This window comes from Gorilla gorilla, chromosome X, assembly GCF_029281585.2.
Source record: "Gorilla gorilla gorilla isolate KB3781 chromosome X, NHGRI_mGorGor1-v2.1_pri, whole genome shotgun sequence".
Classification (NCBI taxonomy): domain Eukaryota; kingdom Metazoa; phylum Chordata; class Mammalia; order Primates; family Hominidae; genus Gorilla; species Gorilla gorilla.
In genome coordinates, this window is record NC_073247.2 from 148557752 (window position 1) to 148578816 (window position 21065).

Sequence of the window (21065 nt, forward strand, 5' to 3'; positions counted from 1 at the left end):
TGCAACCTCTACCTCCCAGGTTCAAACCATTCTCCTGCCTCAGCCTCTCAAGTAGCTTGTACTACAGGCATGTGCCACCATACCCAGCTAATTTCTGTATTTTCAGTAGAGATGGGGTTTCACCATGTTGGCCAGGCTGGTCTCAAACTCCTGACTTCAACTGATCCACCCACCTCGGCCTCCCAAAATGCTGGGATTACAGGCATGAGCCACTGCACCCGGCCTTCTCCATTCTTCTTTCAACCCCATAGCAGCTGCTCTTTTCTAGGCCTCACAGAATCTCATACTATGCATGTACAGCCCAGCCCTCAACAAAAGACCCACAGAGGGCAGAGGGAGAAGAGATTGGCAAGATGGCACCTGGCGAGAGATTCTCCAGCCACTGCTGACATCAAGCAGACAAGTGAGGTACTGTCCCCACTACCCTCCCTTCTTCCTCCCTCACCCCTGGAGACCTTCTCCTTCCCCTCCTCCCTCCACCTGGGGGAGCGGGGCGGGCATGGTTCCTGGGACATCATGTAGGACTCTAAGGAAGAGAGCCAGGACCAGCACTGAAAATCATTGTGCTAGGGAACAGCACCTCCCGGAAGACCTCCTTAGCTACAGATTTTGCTCAAAAAACTTTCAGGAACCAGTACAAACTATAGGACTGGATTTCGTTTGAGAAGGATAACATTGCCAGGAAACTTGAATGTTACTCTCTAGTTTGGGATACAGGAGGCCAGACAATAGGAAGCAAAATGTTGGACAGATCCATCTATGGAGCACAGGAAATCATCTTGGTATATGGTATTACGAGTTATCAAAGCTTTGAGAATTTTTAGAAGATTAGTGAAGAAAGTGAGTGAAGAGTCAGAAACTCAGCCACTGGTTACCTTAGTGGGCAATAAAATTGATTTGGAGCACAATCGAACAGTAAAACCTGAAAAACACTTACGGTTTTGCCAGGAAAATGGTTTTAATAGCCACTTTGTTTCAGCCAAGGCAAGAGACTCTGTCTTCCTGTGTTTTCAAAAAGTTGTTGCTGAAATCCTTGGAATCAAATTAAACAAAGCAGAAATAGAACAGTCACAGAGGGTGGTAAAGGCAGATATTGTAAACTACAACCAGGAACCTATGGCAAGAGCTGTTAACCCTTCTAGAAGCTGTGTGTGTGCAGTTGGGTGAGCTCATTTTTCCATTGTGTTGATAGTTTTGGCTGCCCTTCACCTCTGGGTGTGTCTGAGAACTTCTAAGAACTTGTTTTATCAGTGACCATCTCTGTAGTTCAGTTAACACTTTCCTCCGAACTTGCTTCATCTTTAAGTGTTCCTCCCAACCGCAGGCATGTACTTGGGTTCAAAAGAATTCAACTTTGGGACCACACACTTTGCATTCAAACTGGAAGTCTCATTCTCTGGAATTAGACTGTTTCATTGAAAAAGAATGGTGTCCGGCCGGGCGCGGTGGCTCATGCCTGTAATCCCAGCACTTTGGGAGGCCGAGGTGGGTGGATAACCTGAGGTCAGGAGTTTGAGACCAGCCTGACCAATATGGTGAAACCCCGTCTCTACTAAAAATACAAAAAATTAGCCGGGCATGGTAGTGCACACCTGTAATCCCAGCTACTCGGGAGGCTGAGGCAGGAGAATCGCTTGAACCCGGGAGGTGAAGGTTGCAGCCAGCCGAGATCACGCCATTGCACTCCAGCCTGGGCAACAAGAGTGAAACTCCATCTGGAAAAAAAAAAAAAGAAAAAGAAAAAAAATGGTGTTGCTTCTCTGTATGTTCTTGCTTTTTTCCCTGATGTAAATTTTTTTTTTTTTTTTTTTTTTGAGACGGAGTCTCGCTCTGTCGCCCAGGCTGGAGTGCAGTGGCGGGATCTCGGCTTACTGCAAGCTCCGCCTCCCGGGTTCACGCCATTCTCCTGCCTCAGCCTCCCGAGTAGCTGGGCTACAGACACCCGCCACCACGCCCAGCTAATTTTTGTATTTTTAGTAGAGACGGGGTTTCACTGTGTTGGCCAGGCTCGTTTCGAACTCCTGACCTCAGGTGATCTGCCCACCTCAGCCTCCCAAAGTGCTGGGATTACAGGCGTGAGCCACGACGCCCGGCTCCCTGCTGTAAATGTTTTAAATATGAAAAGTATCCAAGTCTTGATCATCAGCCAGGATCTCGTCACAGTGGTTTCATTATCTCATGTGAACTCACATATGTTGAAGTGTACTTCAGGATGCAAACATCACACAAGTAACATATTTTGCCTATAGATACCTGAGAAGGTATTCTGTTGCTATCAATTGCGAGTAAAAATAAAGCTATCATCTAACTGAAAATGCTCAAAATAAGCCTGTAATAGAAATTTTTTTTTCATTTTTAAAAAGGAGCCTGGCAGGGCATGGTGGCTCACATCTGTAATCCCAGCATATTGGGAGGCTGAGGCAGGTGGATCACCTGAGGTCAGAAGTTCGAGACCAGTCTGGCCAACATGGTGAAACCCTGTCTCTACTAAAAATACAAAAAAATTAGCCGGGCATGGTGGCAGACGCCTATAATCCCAGCTATTCAGGAGGCTGAGGCAGGAGAATGGCTTGAACCCGGGAGGCGGAGGTTGCAGTGAGCTGAGATTGTGCCATTGCATTCTAGTCTGGGTGACAAGACCAAAATTCCGTCTCAAAATAAATAAATGAATGAATAAATAAAAAGGGGCCTAAATTGCCTATTTTGTAGTTTGTAGTCATGATGTATTGTGTAATACTCAGTTTACATGACTTTATGAATTTAGATAAATGTTCAGCTGATGCTCCACCTGGAATTTCTCCTGCAAACTACGTAAGAGTAGTCCAGGAATGAGTTATGACAGGTTTTTTTTGTTTGTTTTGGGGGTCTGTCTGTTGTGGTGGTGGGTTTTGTTTTATTTTTTCCGGTTGTTTTTGAGACAGGGTCTCCCTGTCACCCAGGCTAGAGTGCAGAGCCACAACCACACTCACTGCAGCCTCGAACTCCCAGGCTCAGGCAACCCTCCCACCTCAGCCTCCCAAGTAGCTGGAACTACAGGCATGTACCTCCACACCAGCTAATTTTTAAATTTTTTGTAGAGATGGGATCTCACTATGTTTCAAGGGCTGGTCTCAAACTCTTGGCCTCAAGTGATCCTTCTGCCTTGGCCTCCCAAAGTGCTGGTAGTATAGATGTGAGCTACCACACCTGGGCAGTGACATACTGTTGAATCTTTGTAGATCAGACTGTACCTGATGTTCAGATGTTTTTCTCTCACAAATTTAAATTTTCTGAAAAGACCCACAGGGGCCGGGCATGGTGGCTCATGCCTGTAATCTCGATACTTTGGGAGGCCGAGGTTGGTGGATCACCTGAGGTCAGGAATTCAAGACCAGCCTAGCCAACATGGCGAAACCCCATCTCTACTAAAAATACAAAAATTAGCTGGGCGTGGTGGCAGACGCCTGTAGTCCCAGCTACTTGAAAGGCTGAGGCAGGAGAATCACTTGAACCTGGGAGGCGGAGGTTGCAATGAGCCGAGATCACACCACTGCACTCCAGCCTGGACAACAGAGTGAGACTCCATCTCAAAAATAAAATAAAAACTTTTAAAAAGACCCACAGGGAACACCCACACCAACATCCGGGGGACACTGTCTATGTCCTTCCTCTTCAAAACCCAAACTGTGATCTTTGCTTCCTTTGTCCAGTGAGAACAGTATGCTGTGTTTGAACTTCACCTTCCTGTGCTACAATCCGAAAACTGCCCCTAGTCAGAGAACTGAGTGAACATGGGGCTCTCCTCGTGTGGCTTTCTTTTCTCAAGGATTGTTCTCCTAGAGTACTTATTGCGCAATGCCTCAAAATAGTTGCCTCATTATATGTTAGTTTTACAGTTGTTTATGGGGAGAGAGTAGGTGCAGTATCGATTATTCCATCATTTCCAGAAATGGAGGTTGCTTTGTTTACTTTTCTGTGTGTTACAGTTCAATTTTTAAAATCTTTTTCATGCTCATTTTTGTGGTGGAATAAAAATGGTTTTATTTGTTTTATGAGACAGGGTCTCGCTCTGTCACCCAGGCTGGAGTACAGTGGTGTGATCATAGCTTACTGCAGGCTTAATAGGCTCAAGCAACCCTCCGGCCTCAGTCTCCTGAGTAGCTAGGACTATAGGCAAGTGCCATCACGACCAGCTAATTTTATTTTTCATAGAAACAGGGTCTCACTATGTTGCCTAGGCCTCAAGCTATCCTCCCAAAGTGCTGAGATTATGGGTGTGAGCCATCACACCCAGCCAAAATGTTTTTTAAAAGCTAAAGGAAGATTATTACAACATCACACAGGCTTAGACCCCTCAGGATTGAAGGTTTAGTAACCAAGTAAAATACCACCATTAACTGAGGTAATATATATATATATGTGTATATATATATGTATATATATGTGTATATATATATGTATATATATGTGTATATATATGTATATATATGTGTATATATATGTATATATATGTGTATATATATGTGTATATATATGTGTATATATATATGTGTATATATATGTGTGTATATATATGTGTATATATGTGTGTATATGTGTATATATGTGTATATATATATGTATATATATGTGTATATATGTGTATATATATGTGTATATATATATGTATATATATGTGTATATATATGTATATATATGTGTATATATATATGTATATATATGTATACAAAATGGATATTTTAGGAAGAATATTATAATTACCAATTATTGCCTTGTGACCAGTTACCTAAGCAAGAGTCATAGTCTCTACCTGAATTTCTCCTTTTACTGTATCATACTCTTGTTTTCTCTTCTCCCAATATTTTATATAGAATGTTTAGGGACACATTTTAACATTTTCAGTTTATGTATTGGAAAAATAAGATTGCAGACATTCTGCACTTGGAGTTGAATGCAACTATTCACAAAACTTTAGGTTGTCTTTCTCTGGGGTAGCCATAAAGCAGTACACTTGAAGATGTATGCCAAATAGTTAAAGTATGTTAGACAGTGGTATTTTTAGAAGAGCAAATGAGAAGTGAAGCATATTCATTCAATTAACACATAGTTGCTGAACTACTACTATGTTCTAGGCATCATCTCAGGCTTTGGGGATACAGGAATAAACAAAACAGGCAAAGATCCCTGATCTTATGGAGATTATAATTCTATCAAGAGAAGACAAAAAGAATGGGTTTTTAAAAATTGGTAAGTCAGCCCAGCACAGTGGCTCACGCCCATAATCACAACAGTTTGGGAGGCCGAGTCGGGCAGATCATTTGAAGCCAGGAGTTCGAAACCAGCCTGGACAACATGATGAAACCCCATCTCTACTAAAAATACAAAAATTGGCCAGCCATGGTGGTGGGCACCTGTAATCCCAGCTACTCAGGAGGCTGAGGGAAGAGAATCCCTCAAGCCCGGGAGGCGGAGGTTGCAGTGAGCAGAGATCATACCACTGCACTCCAGCCTGGGTGACACAGTGAGACCCTGTATCAAAAAAAAAAAAAAAAAAAAAAAGGCCAGGCATGGCGGCTCATGCCTGTAATCCCAGCACTTTGGGAGGCCAAGGCAGGCAGATCACGAGATCAGGAGTTCAAGACTAGCCTGACCAACATGGTGAAACCCTGTCTCTACTAAAAATACAAAAATTAGCTGGGCGTGGTGGTGTGCACCTGTAATCTCAGCTACTTGGGAAGCTGAGGTGGGAGCATTGCTTGAACCCGGGAGGCGGAGGTTGTGGTGAGCTGAGATCGTGCCATTGCACTCCAGCCTGGGCAATAAGAGTGAAACTCCGTCTCAAAAAAAAAAAAGGTTAGGGAAGAGGATCAGCAAACGACTGGAAGTAGTGATCAATGGAGTAAAAGAAAAAGTGAAGTATCCTAAAATTAGGATACTATCAGGCAAGGAATGACTAATGGAGTCAAATATGAAAGAGGAAAATTTGGATTGAATCTAACAATGTGCAGGTCACTGGTGACCTTGACAAGAGCAGTTTCAGTGGAATGATGAGAGTGAAAACTTGACTGAAATGAATTAAACAGAATGTGGGAAGAGGAATTGCAGACAGCAGGCATAAGTGACTCTTTTAAGACATTTGGCCACAAAGAATAAGGAACTGGGGTAGTATGTGGACAGCATAGTGTAGTGCATAGTTATTGTTGATTTTACTGGCCCATATCCATTCTACCTTCTCATGGTACATCAATTTATCTTCCAGGAGTTACTTCTCCCTCATTGTATACTTGCTTTGTGGGACCACCACCTGCACTCAAGCTGTAAGTGTTGCTAGAGAAAAATATATAAGCATGCTTAACTGGTTTCTCTATAAATTCATGATACAAATCTCAAATGGGACTCAAAACTACCAAATACTTCTCTAGTTTGTTCACTTTCCAACTTTTCAGATGACTGTCTCATTTATTATCTCTCCTCAAACCTCCACTTCTCACTCCTCCTCGCTTTCAGCAGATAACATTGCCTCTAAATAACTAGAAAAAAGAAACAATATTAAGTTTCCTGGCAGGGTGCAGTGGCTCACGCCTGTAATCTCAGCACTTTGGGAGGCCAAGGCGGGCGGATCACATGAGGTCAGGAGTTCAAGACCAGCCTGGCCAACATGCTGAAACCCTGTCTCTACTAAAAATACAAAAATTTGCTAAGCGTGGTGGCAGGCGCCTGTAATCCCATCCACTCGGGAGGCTGAGGCAGGAGAATCCCTTGAACCCGAGAGACAGACATTGCAGTGAGCCGAGATCGCACCACTGCACTCCAGCCTGGGGAACAGAAGGGGATCCATCTCATTAATAAATAAATACATAAATAAGTAAGTAGATTTCCTTATTTTCCCATAACCTAATCTACTAATCTCCTGCTTGTCCACCCTCATTCTTTATCTTCCTTCCCTTATAGTGTGGTGGATGAAATACTTCTGCTCTTAACGTCGCCCTGTGACTAAAAAAGTCACAGGGAAAAAGTCACAGGGAAGCCAAAAAGGCTTCCATCTTCCCTTATCCGAAGACTTCATTAATACTGTCATCCCCTCATTCTCATGTGTCAATTTCTCCCCCTTTACTGGAACAGTCCCACAAACCTATATTCTAGTGCCGGGCGCGGTGGCTCATGCCTGTAATCCCTGCACTTTGGGAGGCTGAGGTGGGCAGATCACATGAGGTCAGGAGCTCGAGACCAGCCTGATCAACACAGAGAAACACTGGCTATACTAAAAATACAAAATTAGCTGGGCGTGGTGGCGTGCCCAGCTACGGGAGGCTGAGGCAGGAGAATCACTTGAACCCGGGAGGCAGAGATTGCAGTGAGCCGAGATCACGCCATTGTATTCCAGCCTGGGCAACAAGAGCAAAACTCCATCTCAAAATAAATAAATAAATAAATAAATAAATAAATAAATAAATAAATAAATAAATAAATAAAAAGACATTCTAGTATCTCCCATTTTTAAAAAATACCTCCCTTGACCCCACATCCTCCTACTCTTCTGTCCTTCACCACAGCAACATTTCTCGAAATAGCTCACTCTAGTTCTTGTCTTTCCTTCTGTGCCATTCTCTCCTCAACCCACTTCAAATAGGGTTGTGCGTGCTCCATCCCCCTGAAATGGCTTTTGTTAACTGCGTGTTAGTATGCCCAACGCATGTAGCATGTTGTGTCGAATGCTCACTCCTTTTTCTTCACCTCTGAGCAGCATTCAACACAGTCATTCTTGCAACTTTCTCTTGGCTTCCTAGAAACCACACTATCCTGATTTTCCTCCTACCTCTGAGCCCATTCCCTTTTAGATTTCATGCTACATTCTCACCTCGTGGGCCTCTAAAACATTAGAGCATGCCAGCATTCAGTCCTTGGACTTCTCTAGTTACACTCTTCCTGAGTGATCTCATCCACTTCGATATTCATACCTTATAGTGCCATCCACATGCTTATGACTCCCAAATTTACCTCCAACCCGTACAACTCCAGCAACCTCATTACTTACACCTAATTCTACATGTGACATTTCTGTGTGGATGACTAAAAGTCACCTTAAATGATTCATAAAGTATTACATGGATTAATATACATGACAGGCAGTGTAGCATACTAGTTAGAAACATGATTTCTGGAACAACACGACTTGAAATCTAAGTCTATCAGTATATACGTATGTGACCTAGCATTATTTAGCTATGTAACAATTTCCTCACCCATTCAATGAGGAAAATAATAGTATTTACCTGATGAGTTCTTGTGAGGAGCAAATATGTTAATGAAAAGTACTTAGAACAGAGTCTGGGCCTGACGCTGCAGCTCACGCCTGCAATCCCAGCACTTTGACAGGCAGAGATGGGTAGATCACCTGAGGTCAGGAGTTCAAGACCAGTCTGGCCAACATGGTGAAACCCCATCTCTACTAAAAATACAAAAAATTTGCTGGGCATGGTGGCGGGCACCTGAAATCCCAGATCTTCGGGAGGCTGAGGCAGGAGAATCACTTGAACCCAGGAGGCGGAAATTGCAGTGAGCCAAGATCGCACCACTGCACTCCAGCCTGGGCGACAGAGTAAGATGCTGTCTCAAAAAACAATAAAAGCTAAAGGAAGATTATTACAACATCATACAGGCTTAGACCCCTCAGAATTGAAGGTTTAGTAAACCAAGTAAAATGCCACCATTGACTGAGGTAGAAAAAAAATAACAAAATGGATATTTTAGGAAGAATATTATAATTACCAATTATTGCTTGTGACCAGTTACCTAAACAAGAGTTATAGTCTCTACCTGAATTTCTCCTTTTACTGTATCATACTCTTGTTTTCTCTTCTCCCAATATTTTATATAGAATGTTTACGGATACATTTTAACATTTTCAGTTTATGTATTAGAAAATTTGGAGATTAGATTCCAGACATTCTGTACTTAGAGTTGAATGCAACTATTCACAAAACTTTTGGTTGTCTTTCTTTGGGGTAGCCATAAAGCAACACACTTGAAGATGTATGCAAAATAGTTAGCGTTAGGCAGAGATATTTTTGGAAGAACAACTATGAGAAGTGCAGCATATTCATTCATTTAACACATATTTGTTGAACTCCTACTATGTTCTAGACATCATCTCAGGCTTTGGGGATGCAGGAATAAACAAAACAGGCAAAGACCCCTCGTCTTAGATTATATTCTATCAAGGGAAGACAAAAAGAAACAATGGGTTTTTTAAAATTGGTACATTAGGCCGGGCGCAGTGACTCACGTCTGTAATCCCAGCACTTTGGGAGGCCGAGGCAGGCGGATCACGAGGTCAGGAGATCGAGACCATCCTGGCTAACACAGTGAAACCCCGCCTTTACTAAAAATACAAAAAATTAGCCGGGCGTGGTGGCAGGCACCTGTAGTCCCAGCTATTCAGGAGGCTGAGGCAGAATGGCGTGAACCCGGGAGGCGGAGCTTGCCGTGAGCTGAGATCGTGCCACTGGGCAACAGAGCGAGACTCCATTTCCCAAAAAAAAAAAAAAAAAAAAAATTGGTACGTTGACCAGGTGTGGTGGCTCACGCCTGCAACCCCAGCACATTGGGAGGCCCAGATGAGCACATCATTTGAGATCAGGAATTCAAAACCAGCCTGGCCAACATGGTGAAACTGCATCTGTACTAAAAATACAAAAATTACTATGTATCTCATCTGCATCCTTTGTAATAAAGCAGTATGTGTAAAAAAAAAAAAAAAAAAACAAAATTTAGTCGGCCGTGGTGGCACACACCTGTAATCCCAGCCACTCAGGGGGCTGAGTCATGAGAATCACTTGAGCCCAGGAGGCGGAGGTTGCAATGAGCAGAGATCACACCACTGCACTCCCGCCAGGGTGACAGTGAGACCCCCTTCTCAAATAAAAAAAAAAAAAAAAAAGAAAAAAAAAGAAAAAAAAGGCACGGAAGAAGATCAGTAAGAGAATGGAGGTAGTGATCAGTGGGGTAAAATAAAAAGAAAGTGCAGTATCCTAAAATTAAAATAAAGAAATTATTATCAGGGAAGGAGTGATCAATGGAGTCAAATATGCAGGTAAGAGGAAAACCTGGAGTGAATCTAACAATGTGCAGGTCACTGGTGACCTTGACAAGAGCAGTTTCAGTAAAATGCTGAGAGTGAAACCTTGACTGAAATGAATTAAACAGAATGTGGGAAGAGGAACTGCAGACAGCAGGCATAAATAACTCTTTCAAGACATTTTGCAGCAAAGGAGAATAAGGAACTGGGGTAGTAAGTGGACTACGTAGTGTAGAGCATAGTTACTATTTTTTTTTTTTTTTTGAGACAGAGTCTGGCTCTGTCGCCCAAGCCGGAGTACAATGGTGCAATCTTGGTTCACTGCAACATCCGCCTCCCGGGCTGAAGCAATTCTCCTGCCTCAGCCTCCTGAGTAGCTGGGATTACAGGCACCCACCACCATGCCTGGCTAATTTTTGTATTTTTGGTAGAGACAGGGTTTCACCACGTTGGCCAGGCTGATCTCGAACTCCTGATCTCAGGTGATCCACCTGACTTGGCCTCCCAAAGTGCTGGGATTACAGGCACGAGCCACTGGGCACGGCCATTACTGTTGATTTTACTGTCCCATATCCATTCTACCTTCTCATGGTACATCAATTTACCTTTGAGCATTTACTTCTCTCTCATTGTATATTTGCTTTGTGGGACCAACACCTGCACTCAAACAGTAAGTGTTGCTAGAGAAAAATATATAAGCATGCTTGACAGGTTTCTCTATAAATTCATGATACAAATCTCAAATGGGACTCAAAACTATCAAATACTTCTCTAGTTTGCTTGCTTTCCAACTTTTCAAATGACTGTCTCATTTATTATCTTTCCTCAAACCTCCATTTCTCACTCCTCCTCACTTTCAGCTGATAACTTTGCCTCTAAACAACTAGAAAAAAGAAACAATATTAAAAGTTTCCTGGCAGGGTGCAGTGGTTCACGCCTGTAATCTCAGCACTTTGGGAGGCCGAGGCGGGCAGATCACATGAGGTCAGGAGTTCAAGACCAGCCTGGCCAACATGGTGAAACCCTGTCTCTACTAAAAATACAAAAATTTGCTAAGCGTGGTGGCAGGCGCCTGTAATCCCAGCTACTCAGGAGACTGAGGCAGGAAAATCGCTTGAACCCGGGAGAAAGAGGATGCAGTGAGCTGAGACCACGCCACTTCACTCCAGCCTAGGCAACAGAGGGAGATCCATCTCATAAATAAGTGTCCTTATTGTCCCACAACCTAATCTACTAATCTCTGCTTGTCCACCTTCATTCTTTGCCTGCCTTCCCTCATAGTGTGGTGGATGAAATACTTCTGCTCTTAACGTCCCGTGACTTTTTTGGATTCCATTCTCCCTCATCCTAAGACTTCAGTAATACAGTCATCCCCTCATTCTCGTGTCAATTTCTGCCCCTTTACTGGAACAGTCCCAAAAACCTATATTCTAGTATCTCCCATTTATTAAAAATACCTCCCTTAACCCCACATCCTCCTGCTTTTCTCTGTCCTTCACCACAGCAACATTTCTTGAAATAGCTCACTCTAGTTTTTGTCTTTCCTTGTTTCTGTGCCATTCTCTCCTCAACCCACTTCAAATAAGGTTGTGCGCCCTCCATCCCCCTGAAATGGCTTAACTGCATGTTAGTATGCCCAACGCATGTAGCATGTTGTGTCGAATGCTCACTCCTTTTCCTTCATCTCTGAGCAGCATTCAACACAGTCATTCTTGCAACTTTCTCTTGGCTTCCTAGAAACCACACTATCCTGATTTTCCTCCTACCTCTGAGCCCACTCCTTTTCAGATTTCTTGCTACATTCTCAACTCCTTGGCCTCTAAAATGTTGGAGCATGCCAGGATTCAGTCCTTGGACTTCTCTAGTTACACTCTTCCTGAGTGATCTCATCCACTTCGATATTCATACCTTATAGTGCCATCTACATGCTCATGACTCCCAAATTTACCTCCAACCCATACAACTCCAGCAACCTCATTACTTACACCTAGTTCTACATGTGACATTTCTGTTTGGATGACAAGTAGTCATCTCAAATTTAATGATTCATAAAGTACTACATGGATTAATATACATGACAGGCAGTGTAGCATACTAGTTAGAAACATTTCTGGAACAACATGACTTGAAATCTAAGTTTATCAGTATATAGGTATGTAACTTGGGTAATTTAATCTATGTAACTGAATTTCCTTATAACTTCAATGAGAAAAATAATAGTATTTACCTTAAAGGTTCTTGTGAGGAGCAAATTTTTTTTTTTTTTTTTTGAGACAGAGGCTTGCTCTTGTCGCCCAGGCTGCAGTGCAGTGGCGCGATCTCAGCACACTGCAACCTCCGCCTCCAGGGTTCAAGCGATTCTTGTGCCTCAGCCTCCTTGAGTAGCTGGGATGAGAGGCACCCGCCACCACGCCCGGCTAATTTTTATACTTTTAGTAGAGACAGGGTCTGGCCATGTTGGCCAGGCTGGTCTTGAACACCTGACCTCCAGTGATCCGTCAGCCTTGGCCTCCCACAGTGGTGGGATCACAGGTGTGAGCCACTGTGCCCAGCAATGAGGAACAAATATGTTAATGAAAAGTACACAGAACAAAATCTGGGCCTGTCACATGGATCATGCCTGTAATCACAACACTTTGGGAGGCCAAGGCAGCTGGATCACCTGAGGTCAGGAGTTAGAGACCAGCCTGGCCAACATGGTGAAACCCTGTCTGTACTAAAAATACAAAAATTAGCCGGGCATGGTGGTGGATGCCTGTAATCCCATCTATTCGGGAGGCTAAGGGAGGAGAATCACTTGACCCTTGGAGGCAGAGGTTGCAGTGAGCCGAGATCGCACCACTGCACTCCACCCTGAGGGACAGAGGGAGACTCCATCTCAAAAAGAAAAAAAAGAAAACATAAAAGCTAAAGAAAGAGTATTACATCACACAGGCTTAGAACCCTCAGGATTGAAGGTTTAGTAAACCAAGTAAAATGTCACCATTAACTAAGGTTAAAAAAAAAAAATACAAAATAGATATTTTAGGAAGAATATTTTAATTACCAGTTATTGCCTTGTGACCAGTTACCTAAGCAAGTGTTATAGTCTCTACCTGAATTTCTCCTTTTACTATATCATACTCTTGTTTTCTCTTCTCCCAATATTTTATATAGAATGTTTAGGGATACATTTTAACATTTTCAGTTTATGTATTAGAAAACTTAGAGATAAGACTGCAGACATTCTGCACTTGGAGTTGAATGCAACTATTCATAAAACTTTAGGTTGCCTTTCTTTGGGGTGGCCATAAAGCAGTACACTTGTAGATGTATGCAAAACAGTTCAAGTGTGTTAGAGATATTTTTGGAAGAACAACTATGAGAAGTGAAGCATATTCATTTAACACATACTTGTTGAACCTCAGGCTTTGGGGAGACAGGAATAAACAAAACAGGCAAAGATCCCTCATCTTATGGAGATTATATTCTATCAAAAGAAGACAAAAAGAAACAATGGGTATTTAAAAATAAGTACCCCGGCAGGTCACGGCGGCTCACGCCTGTAATCCCAGCTCTTTGGGAGGCTGAGACAGGCAGATCATTTGAAGTCAGGAATTCAAAACCAGCCTGGCCAACATGGTGAAACCCTGTCTCTACTAAAACTAGAAAAATTAGCCAAGTGTGGTGGTGAGCGCCTGTAATACCAGCTACTCAGGAGGCTGAGGCAGGAGAATCACTTCAGCCTGGGAGGCAAAGGTTGCTGTGAGCAGAGATCACACCACTGCACTCCTGCCTGGGCGACAGAGTGAGACTCTCTCTAAGAAAAAAAAAAAAAATGGAGGTTAGGCAAGAGGATCAGTAAGAGACTAGGAGTGATCAGTGGGGTAAAAGAAAAAGAAAGTGGGCTGGGCACGGTGTCTCTCGCCTATAATCCCAGCACTCTGGGAGGCCGAGGTTACTGGATCACCTGAGGTTGGGAGGTCGAGACCAGCCTGGCCAATGTGACAAAACCATGTCTCTACCAAAATTACAAAACATCAGCTAGGGGTAGTGGCGGGCACCTGTAGTCCCAGCTACTTGGGAGGCTCAGGCAGGAGAATCACTTGAACCCGGTAGGCGGAGGTTGCAGTGAGCCGAGATCATGCCACTGCACTCCAGCCTGGGAAATAGAGTTAAGACTCCATCTCAAAAAAAAAAAAGAAAAGAAAGTGTAGTATCCTAAAATTCAAATAAAGATATTCTATTAGGGAAAAAGTGACTAATGGAATCAAATATGGAAGTAAGAGGAAAATTTGGATTGAATCTAACAATGTGCAGGTCACTGGTGACCTTGACAAGAGCAGTTTCAGTGGAATGATGAGAGTGAAAACTTGACTGAAATGAATTAAACAATGTGGGAAGAGGAATTGCAGACAGCAGGCATAAGTGACTCTTTTAAGACATTTGGCCACAAAGGAGAATAAGGAACTGGGGTAGTATGTGGACAGCATAGTGTAGTGCATAGTTATTGTTGACTTTACTGTCCCATATCCATTCTACCTTCTCATGGTACATCAATTTACCTTCGAGTATTTACTTCTCCCTTATTGTATACTTGCTTTGTGGGATCAACACCTGCATTCAAGCTGTAAGTACTGCTAGAGAAAAATACATAAGCATGCTTAACTGGTTTCTCTATAAATTTATGATACAAATCTCAAATGGGACTCAAAAATACCGAATACTTCTCCAGTTTGTTCACTTTCCAACTTTTCAAATGACTCTCATTTATTATCTCTCCTCAAACCTCTACTTTTCACTCCTCCTCACTTTCAGCTGGTAACTTTGCCTCTAAATGGGAAAAAGAAACAGTATTAAAAGTTTCCTGGCAGGGTGCAGTGGTTCACACCTGTAATCTCAGCACTTTGGGAGGCTGAGGCGGGCGGATCGCTTGTGGTAAGGAGTTCAAGACCAGCCTGGCCAACATGGTGAAACCCCATCTGTGCTAAAAATACAAAAATTAGCTGGGCGTGGTGGCGGGCGCCTGTAATCCTATCTACTTGCGAGGCTGAGGCAGGAGAATTGCTTGAACCTTGGAGACGGAGGTTGTAGGGAACCAGATCGTGCCACTGCACTACAGCCTGGGCAACAAGAGCAAGACTTAGTCTCAAAAAAAAAAAAAGGACATACATTAAATGCATTAAAGTGACTGCCAGTGGTAGGTGAATGTATGGGAGTGGGAATGGGGAAGTAAAGTAAAAACAAAATGAGGAGGGCTCTGTGTGTACTAATCAGAATACACCAAAATACTTGAGGAGTATGACGAACTCAGGAGACGAAGAAACTCAGCTTATCTTGTCCTTGACAAGATGCTGATCTAACAAAGTGCTGGTTCCTTCCCCTCATTCCACCCCTAAAGATGACCACACAAGAAGAAAATTGATGAAAATAATAAAATCTAACACTTATGCAGCATTTACCATATGCCAGGAACTATTAACTCAATTTATCTTAGCAGCCAATGCTATGAGATAATTATTATTCCCATTTTATAGATGAGAAAACTAGTGAGGTTAAGCAACTTGCCCAAGGTCACACAGCTGGTAATGCTGAAAGTGGGATTTGAACTCAGTCTAGATAGAACAGAGAAACACCTAGAGAAGGGAGAGGGTGAGTTTGGGGTAGGAATGGAAGTCAGGAAAGGGTAGCCTAAAACGGAGGAAGAGGGGGCTCCATGGACAGAGGAGAAGCTAGGGGTGAAATGTGTCATTGCGCCCTTTCTCCTCCAACATTGCACCAGAAAGATCATCTCCCACCTCATCACCACGGCAAGAACATCTGCGCCAGGCCAGCTGGAGGTGGGTTCCATTTAGGCAGCACTGGAGCCCAGTTGGACGGGGGAGCATATTACATGTGCAGGCACACAGGCCACCCTGAAAACTACACCTTCAGCTAGTCAATACAACTTATACTTTCAAGGCAAGGATTTGGCCATATGTTCCTTGAGGAATTCTTTCCAAAAAAAAAAAAAAAAAAAACCCTGAAGAAATTGACATCAGGGTATCTTACTCTGTTTTCTGTTGTTATAACTGAGTACCTGTGACTGGGTAATTTATAAAGAATTGATTTCTTTCAGTTCTGCTTGCTGAGAAGTCCAAGGTCAAGAGGCCACATCTGGTGAGAGCCTCCTTGCTGGTGGGGACTCTGCAGAGTCCCAAAGCAGTGCAGGGTATCACATGGTGAAGAAGCTGAGTGTGCTAGCTCTGGTCTCTTCCTCTTCTCATGAAGCCACCAGTCCCAGTCCCATGATAATCCATTAACCCATTAATCCACGAATCACTGAGAATTGAGTTTCAACATGGGCGGGGCACAGTGGCTCATGCCTATAATCCCAGCACTTTGGGTGGCCGAGGCAGGCAGATAACTTGAGGTCAGGAGTTCGAGATCAGCCTGGCCAACATGGTGAAACCCCGTCTCTACTAAAAATATAAAAATTAGCTGGGCGTGGTGGCACCCATCTATAATCCCAGCTACTTGGGAGGCTGCAGCAGAATTGCTTGAAGCTGGGAGGCGGAGGTTGCAGTGAGCCAAGATAGCGCCATTGCACTCCAGCCTGGGCCACAAGAGTGAAACTCCATCTCAAAAAAAAAAAGTTTCAACATGGGTTTTGGAGGGAACATTGAAACCATAGCACAGGGGTTCACCAACAAACAGCACCCACAGTGAAGCACAGTAAAAAAGCCCTCAGAGCTTACAAACATGTTAATCCCCTCTCTTCTTATAATCATGAACACAGAGCCAAAACTTTCCAATTATTTGAGGAAAGCCCCTAATAAGAAGTTTGAAGTAGAAAAAAACAGCAATAGTAACTTCAAAGGAAAAAAAATCCACTCTGCAGGAAGAAAACTTTAGGACTTTAAAAAATTAGTAGCCTTAGAGAGCTTACTATAAAACTACAGTAATCAGGCCAGGCACAGTGGCTCACGCCTGTATTCCCAGTACTTTAGGAAGCCAAGGCTGGTGGATCACCTGAGGTCAGGAGTTTGAGACCAGCCTGGCCAACATGGTGAAACTCCATCTCTACTAAAAATACAAAAATTAGCCAGGCGTGGTGGTGGGTGCCTGTAATCCCAGCTACTCGGGAGGCTGTGGCAGGAGAATCACTTGAATCAGGGAGATGGAGGTTGCAGTGAGCCGAGATCATGCCATTGCACTCCAGCCTGGGGTGACAAGAGCAAAACTGTGTCTAAAAAAAAAAAAAAAAATCCTACAGTAATCAAGGTAAGGACAGACACAGACATTACCGATCAATTTTTTTAAGTACAGTAATGGACCCAGGTATGTATGTTTCCTATTAAGATACTGAAGTACTGGAGGCTAGTCTTTTCAAAAAAAGATGCTCAAAGGCCTATCTGTATTTGAAAAAATCAATTTCAACACCTACCTCATACCCAAAAAAATTCAAAATGGATTACAGACATAATATAAAAGTTAAAACCACAAAACTTGTCCAGGCATGGTGTCTCATGTATGTAATCTTAGCACTTTGGGAGGCCTAGGCACGTGGATCCCTTGAGCTCAGGAGTTGAAGGCCAGCCTGAGCAACATGGTAAAACCTTGTCATGAGGTTTTGAGACCCAGTCACAAAAACTTACAAAACTTCTAGAAGACAGGAAAAAATATTTATGACCAGGCAGTAGGCAATTTTGTTAGGTCACAGAAACCAAGAACCATTTTTGTTAAATTAGATTTCATTTGTTCATTGAAAAAAATAAAAAATAGGCAAGACAGACTGGGAGAAGATATTTGTAACATATCTGACAATTTGTATCCAGAACACATAAAGAAATTCTGTAACATTTAAAAAGCAGGCAACCCAATTTTTAAGATGGACAAAAGTCTTAGACACTTTGTGAAAGTAGTTATACACACGGCTAATTAAGCACGTGAGAAACTGCCCATCAGCCTGGCCAACATGGCGAAACCCCATCTCTACTAAAAATACAAAAATTGCCGGGCGAGGTGGCTCATGCCTGTAATCCCAGCACTTTGGGAGGCCGAGGTGGGTGGATCACGAGGTCAGGAGTTCAAGGCCATTCTGACCAACATGGTGAAACCCCATCTCTACTAAAAATACAAAAATTAGCTGACCGTGGTGGCGCATACCTGTAATCCCAGCTACTCAGTAGGCTGAGACAGGAGAATCGCTTGAACCCGGGAGGCAGAGGTTGCAGTGAGCTGACAGCACGCCACTGCACTCCAGCCTGGACGACAGAGCAAGACTCCATCTCAAAAAAAAAAAAAAAAAAAAAAAAAAAGCAAAAATACAAAAATTAGCCCGGCATATGGGCTGGGCACGGGGGCTCACGCCTGTAATCCCAGCACTTTGGGAGGCCAAGGCGGGTGGATCACAAGGTCAGGAGATCAAGACCATCCTGGCTAACACGGTGAAACTCCGTCTCTACTAAAAATACAAAAAATTAGCTGAGCGTGGTGGCAGGCGCCTGTAGTCCCAGCTACTCAGGAGGCTGAGGCAGGAGAATGACGTGAACCCAGGAGGCGGAGCTTGCAGTGAGCGGAGATCGTGCCACTGCACTCCAGCCTAGGCGACAGAGCGAGACTCAGTCTCTAAATAAATTAATTTAATTAAATTAGTCCGGCATAGTGGTGGACACCTGTAATCCCAGCTACTCAGGAGGCTGCAGAACTGCTTGAACCCAGGAGGTAAAGTTTGCAGTGAGCCGAGATTGTACCACTGCACTCCAGCCTGGGTGACAGAGCGAGACCCTGTTTCAGAAAAAAAAACCAAAACTCCCAGTATGAAGTGTAATGTGAGATACTGGAGTAGATCCTGCAATGGAGAGAACACAGTAGAAAATATGTGAAATCTAGTCTTTTTTGAGACATGGTCTCACTGTCACCCAAGCTGGAGTGCAGTGGTGCCATCACGGCTCACTGCAGCCTCAACTTCCTATGCTCAGGCCATCCTCCCATCTCAGCCTCCTGACACCACACCCAGCTAATTTTTGTATTCTTTTGTAGAGGTGGGTCTTGCTATGTTCTCCAGGCTGGTCACCTGGGCTCAAGTGATCTACCTTGGCGTCCCAAAATGCTGGGATGACAAACATGAGACATCACACCCAACCTAGTCTGGAGTTTAATTAATGGTAATATACCAATGTTAATCTCTTAGTTGACAAATACCATAATAATGTAAGATATTAAAATTAGGGGAAATTGGGTAATGCGTATGAGAACTCTCTACTTTGCAACTTCTGAAAATTTAAAATTATCCCCAAATAAAGCCTTTTCTAAAAAGTGCTCAGCATCATGTCATCAGGGAAATGTGAATTAAAATCAATACTACCCCACCCACCAGAATGGTTAAAATGAAACTGATCAATAGCAGCACATGTCGTTAAGGATGTTGTGGAGGAACCAGAATTCTCATAAATTGCTAATGAGGCCGGGCACGGTGGCTCATGCCTGTAATCCTAGCACTTGGGAGGCCAAGGAGGGTGTATCACCTGTCAGTTTGAGACCAACCTTGCCAACATGGCAAAACCTCGTCTCTACTAAAAATACAAAAATTAGCTGGGTGTGGTGGTGGGTGCCTGTAATCCCAGCTACTTGGGAGACTGAGGCAGGAGAATCGTTTGAACCCAGGAGGCAGAGGTTGCAGTGAGCCAAGATCGTGCCACTGCACTCCAGCCTAGGTGACAGAGAGGCTGTCTCAAAAAAAAAAAAAAAAGCTACTGAGGGCATAAAATGGTACAACCACTCTGGGAAAACTCTGGTAGTTTCTTAAAAATTAAACATACAGCAGATCCTTAAAAAACGTCATTTTAGTGAACATCATTTTGTTGAGGAAAAAAAAAAATCAACTCCTGGCTGGGACCACTGTGCGGAGTTAACACATCCTTCCCGTGTCTGCATGGGCTTTCTCTCTGGGTACTCCTGTTTCCTCCCATATCCCAAAGGTAAACTTGCAAGTCTGAATGGTTCCGATCTGAGTGAATGTGGGTGTGAGCATGTCCTGCAATGGGATGGTCTCCTGGCCAAGATCGGTTCCCACCTTGGTCTTGAGCTGGCTAGATAGGTTCTAGTTTCCTGAGACTCTGAACTGAAATAACTGGGTAAATAACTAGATAGCTTTTCAATTCTTCTTAAGTAACTGGGTAAAGAACTATATAGCTTTTCAACTTTTCTTAAACGTATGCACAGCTCACGTTTATTTCAATGTTTAGTATTAGATGTGTTTTGGCTTTTATTTGGCGCCAGGTGCAGTGGCTCACACCTGTAATCTCAGAACTTTGGGAGGCGGAGGAAGGATTGCAAAGTTCAAGCCCAGCCTGGGCAACAAAGGGAGACCCCCCCCCCCTCCCCGTCTCTTTAAAAAAAAAAAAAAAAAAAAAACCGCCAGGCATGCTAGCACATGCCTGCTGTAGTCCCAGCTACTTGGGAGGCTGAGGTGGGAGTACTGCTTGAGTCCAGGAGGTCAAGGCTGCAGTGAGTCATAATAGAACTACACTCCAGCCTGGGCAACAGAATACAATGTCTCAAAAAAAGTTTGACACTTTTAACTACAAACATGTTGCAGGAACTTAATTCTTTTGTCAATTAGCCTATGGTAAAACTGGTTTCATTATAAAAGTTTCCAAGAACCCTTCAAGAAATCTTCAACAATGTTGAAGATTTACTGTATTATCTACCCTGTCACTTCATGAATTCCACTCAACATTTACCAAAAATAAACTGTTACGTCCAAGACTCGTACAAGAATACTCATAGCAGTATTTGTAATAGCCAAAAATTGGAACTAGCCCAGATGTCCATCAATAGTTACTTCATGCACTGCAATTCTACTCTGCAATAAAAGGAATATACATGCAACTATGTGAATGAATCTCAAAACATTCTGTAAGCAGCTAGACATAAACTACATCAACAGAATTTACATAATCAAAATTTGCAAAAAATATCTTATGATGGAAATCAGGTCAGTGTTTGTTGCTGGTGTTGGGAGGTGGTCTATTGACTGAGAAGG

General features: G+C 43.2%; 1 pseudogene; it reads left to right on the top strand.

Moving 5' to 3' along the window:
• The first annotated feature begins 516 nt into the window (after positions 1–516).
• On the top strand, positions 517–1167 carry LOC101153030 (ras-related protein Rab-28-like; annotated as a pseudogene).
• The last annotated feature ends 19898 nt before the right edge of the window (positions 1168–21065 follow it).